Below are 5,108 nucleotides of genomic sequence, written 5' to 3' on the forward strand. Positions count from 1 at the left end.
TACAATAAAGTATGGGGCCCACTTGATCCCAACAGCGTTCTTATTTTCCTATAAAATTATTCGCTTGGTTACTCCTGACAAGTGGGGCCACACATATCATTGTGAGATAGAGAAAACTGACATGTGGGTCTAGACTTATTTTTGTCATAGAACATGGTCAACGGGTTTGACGTAAAAATAACAATGTCTAATGGCATTTTGAGCAAACATCTAACAGAACGATGGCAATTTTTGAGATATCTAATGGCATTTTGAGCAAGCATCTCATAGATTGATGGCATTTTTGAGCAGTTGTAACTTCTAATGGCAAAACTGAGTAGTGGGACACAACTAGTCCTGACAACATTTTTTGAGGTTGCACGTTTGCATTTGTGACAAAATGGCAGTAGCAGGCAACACTTCCCAACAATAAATGGTAGCATGACTGAAGAGACAGCTTAATGGCATGCTTCCAAATTTCCCGATATTCGTAGAACAGATGATTGGTACTGCAATTCTACTGCTAGGAAATCGCAGTGAGACAGTAAGGCCAATGTATTAGCCAGGTTGAAGTCATCAAAAGAGTAGGACAATACCTCATTGAGCTCTGAGAAGGCGCCCACAGGTAGGAAATGACGCAAAGAAGTGAGAATGATAGGGCATGCCAGAAAGCAGGAATTATCCATGCATACTGCCACCGCTCATTGAACACATCTGTCGATTTGAAGTAAATCTGCAAAAAGTTACAATTCTACTATCAATGAACAAAAAGTAGACACATAACCAAGTGAGATGTAGTACATTGCATCTGAACAAAAAAACTGCCAGATTCTTAAAAATAGAAAGGTACGGATATGATTTAAAAGAATACTCCCTCCACAAAGGGTGAAGACAATGAATAAACAATATTTGGTAATCCAGAATCCAAATATAGTTTTTAATACATCACTATACCTCATAACCAATCCAGCCGATAGATACCAGAACAGTAATAGCCAATGCAATAGTGAATTTCCTATAAATGTCAAGTTTGGCCATCAACCTTCTTGCCTATAAAGAACACAACAAAAAAGATCATGAATGTTCAGTGCATTTTCTTAAATTAAACCGGGTACAGAAGAAAAGGATAGGGCACCATAACAGATACTGCAAACGAAATAATAGAGAATAGCGAGCAGAAAAGAGGTTCTGCTCACCTGAAGTTGGCTAAGGGTCTTGGCTAGAGAAATAAATATCCAAACAATGAATGAAGCATCCAAGATAGCCACTGGATAGACCAAAAATAGCCGAGCTTTTCCAGACAGATCATTCACAGTACCTAGATGCAAGCATCTCACGGATTGATGGCATTTTTGAGCAGTTGTAACTTCTAATGGCAAAACTGAGTAGTGGGACACAACTACTGGCATAAATGATAAAAACCTTTGAAAAAATGTTCACAAATTTGAACGGTGTTTTCAGAATTGAAAGCAAAAAAGGAAAAGAAAAAAAATTGAATTTGATGAAAAGTTTTTTAATCTGATGAACAAAATTAGAATTCAATGAACATTTTTTTTACATTGATGAATACTTTTTTAATCGATGAACATAAAAATGAAAAAATAAAGAAGAAAACAGAGAAAATAAAAATAAAAAAGGAAAAGAAAATAAAAGGAAGGAAAAAACAAAAGAAAAAGCTGAGAAATGGGCCCGCCCATACGTACACCCACGCGTGAGGGGGTGGGGGGGGGTACGCGCTACGTCTCAAGCCAGCGACCTACCCGCCATAAAGGAGCCACCTATTTTTCTACTCCCACAAATATAATATGTCTTGGTTATCTCAATATGGACTATATACAGACTTAAATGACTTAAAAACACACTAAACATGTAGATATGCATATGATTCAAAAAACAGAACATCTTATACTTGTGAAAGAAGGGAGTAGATAATAAAAGTTTCATACATCGGAAAATTGTAAAATCAATCATGAATTTGAAAAATGTTCACAAATTTAGAAAACTTTCATAAATTAGGAAAAAATATGATAAATTTCAAAAATCTTCATGGATTATGGTAAACAATTGCAAATTTGAAAATATGTTCTTGAATTTTTGGAAAAGGTCATGTTTGAGAAAAAATGAAAACAAGAAAAATTAAAATAGAACAGAGTAAACAAAGAAAAACCAAGAAAACATAGGGAGAAACCTAGCTGAAGCTTTCTAGAAATGAATCGAAAGCTTATAGAAGCTTTCCATATGATAAAACGAAACACAATGCCCCGTAGGTCCTCACAAAAGACACTCGAGGGGTGGTGTGAGCCACGTACAGAAAGGCCTGCATGCGTCAAATAGGATTTATGATTGTGCTTGACTACACTCGAGCAGTATTTCTTCTGCGCTAGAGGGGCCAATGTGCCGGCCTAGTTAACCAGCGCCTCAAAACTTTCCCCTAGTTTTTTTAGATAAGAGGCCTACGGCCGGCGTTAAATTAATGACGCCCTTACAGCCGAGGACAAGAAGTCCAAACAACGATACAACCCAACGCAATAAAAATAAATGAAATAAAAGCTCCGACAGGGTACATGGATGCCTAAGAGCAGCAACACAGCTCAAACAGGTAATAAAATGAGACACTGGAGCCCTCATACATGCCCAAAGCACCAATGCTGCGAATGGAGCCAGCTCGAAAGGGGATCAGCCGACAGAGGGGCTATGGCACTGCCATCGCTTGGGTGCCCAACAAACCGGCTGAAGGAAATATACTCTAGAGGCAATAATAAAGTTGTTATTTTATATTTCCTTATATCATGATAAATGTTTATTATTCATGCTAGAATTGTATTAATCGAAAACTTGATACATGTGTGGATACATAGACAAAACACCGTATCCCTAGTAAGCCTCTATTAGACTAGCTTGTTAATCAAAGATGGTTAAATTTCCTAACCATAGACATGTGTTGTCATTTGATGAACGGGGTCACATTATTAGAAGAATGATGTGATGGACAAGACCCATCCGTTAGCTTAGCATATTGATCGTTCAATTTTATTGCTATTGCTTTCTTCATGTCATATACATATTCCTTTAACTATGAGATTATGCAACTCCCGAATACCGGAGGAACACCTTGTGTGGTATCAAACGTCACAACATAATTGGGTGATTATAAAGATGCTCTACAAGTGTCTCCGATGGTGTTTGTTGAGTTGGCATGGATCGAGATTAGGATTTTTCACTCCGATTATCAGAGAGGTATCTCTGGGCCCTCTTGGTAATGCACATCACTATAAGCCTTGCAAGCAATGTGACTAATGAGTTAGTTACGGGATGATGCATTACGGAGCGAGTAAACAGGCTTGCCAGTAACAAGATCAAACTAGGTATGAAGATACCGATGATCGAATCTTGGGCAAGTAACATACTGATAGACAAATGAAATTACGTATGTTGTCATAAGGTTCGATCGATAAAGATCTTCGTAGAATATGTAGGAGCCAATATGGGCATCCAGGTTCCGCTATTGGTTATTGACCAGCGAGGTGTCCCGGTCATGTCTACATAGTTCTCGGATCCGTAGGGTCCGCACGCTTAACGTTTGTTGACGATATAGTACTATATGAGTTATGTATGTTGGTGACCGTATGTTGTTCGGAGTTTCAGATGAGATCACGAACATGACGAGGAGCTCCGGAATGGTCCGGAGGTAAAGATTCACTACTGCAGGATGGTCCAAACGCGACAGTCGAATCAGAGATCCTTCGACAAAACTGTGTGCGATGCCATAATCGCAAACGTTGGTGTAAAGAAACTGTCAAAAAAGGTGCAAAACGTTTGCGATGACAGATGCATCAAACACGGTTCAGAATTTAGTTGCGTGTGCGATGCAGGACATACAGTTCAGCTCAATGTGCGATGAGGAGGCACAAAAGACATGGGCATCTAGATGAAGGCGTGTGCGATATACAGCATACGGTTCACTGGGATGAACTGTGTGTGATTAGGCAACACAATGGAAATGGTTCAACTGAACAAGATGTGTGTGATACGTGACAAACAGGTCCGTAATCTGAAATGTGTGCGAAGACCAATAATAACACAGACGGTTGCTGCTAATAAGCCGTGTGAATTTCTCTGTCTACAGTAGAATAACTGAAATAAACATCCAATTACATAAGTGACTATACAGATCATTCGCACACACCTCAATAAACAATTGCATGCATTCTAAAGTAGGAGAAACGATCGTCTAGTCATCTACTTCTTGTGGCGCTCCTGTCACTGCTATGTGGCTCGATCCCTCGTCTGGGTCAGGAAGAAGACAGTTCCTCATGTCAATGATCCACCTGTACATCTCGTAGCTTGTGTACGCGTCTATGGACGCGTACTTGACATGTTGTTCATCCAGTCTCTTATGCCACACACTGTGCCAGGCGTTCTTGTCCTTATTGCTCTCTTGCTTCATCTTCGCATAGTAGGGGTCGATGATGGCCGAGGCGAGGTCAACCAGGGAGTTCAGTTTGCTTTTGTCGGTGCCCCAGACCTTGTAGTGGTGCAGGATGTTGACAAGATTCGGGCATTTCAAGTCTGAAACCTTCAGCGCTTTTAGATCATTGGTGGTGTCCACCGTAGCGAAACTGTAGTCGGAGCTCTTGATAAACCTGGATAAATGCTCGCAAGGCCTTGTAGCAAGGTGGAAGTGGTAGACGAGGACGTCATGTCGCACGCACAACTAGGCGACGACAACCTTCTGATCGTGCCCTGCACGACCGATGGTGTACTCGAGGTCGAAGCCGACCACTCGGTACTTGTCCTCGGCAAGGAACTGCTCCATAGTTTGGATGGAGCTCTCCATCGAGACTGGATCGTTCGTGTACACCACCGAGAGGGCCTTCCCCCTCACGTGGGTGTCCACTACGTGATGCGTGGTGAACTGCCCGCCATTATCGTCGTCGGCCGCTGGGAGCGCCATTGGAGCCACATGGAGCGTCATTGGAACCGCTGGATGCCCTCTCTGTATGTGTCCTCGCGGGTGTGCTTATTGTGACGTGTGAGACGAGAGATGAAGGTAAATGGCCGCAGGAATAAAAGAGGGCCGGGCGCCATGGATTCTCGGCGCGTCCGCATGGCAGTTTTGGCAGCGGGTA

The 5,108-nt window shown here is 41.5% G+C and overlaps 1 long non-coding RNA gene across 1 annotated transcript; it reads right to left on the reverse strand.

The window, feature by feature from the left end:
• Positions 1-282: 282 nt before the first annotated feature.
• LOC125528469 lies at positions 283-1,325 on the reverse strand. Its single transcript, XR_007292396.1, has 3 exons — positions 1,176-1,325; positions 934-1,029; positions 283-712 (listed from the first exon to the last, which is right to left on the reverse strand). It is a non-coding gene; the product is annotated as an uncharacterized LOC125528469 (long non-coding RNA).
• Between the last annotated feature and the right edge of the window lie 3,783 nt (positions 1,326-5,108).

The sequence above is a fragment of the Triticum urartu genome, unplaced genomic scaffold, assembly GCF_003073215.2.
Source record: "Triticum urartu cultivar G1812 unplaced genomic scaffold, Tu2.1 TuUngrouped_contig_4895, whole genome shotgun sequence".
Lineage (NCBI taxonomy): Eukaryota > Viridiplantae > Streptophyta > Magnoliopsida > Poales > Poaceae > Triticum > Triticum urartu.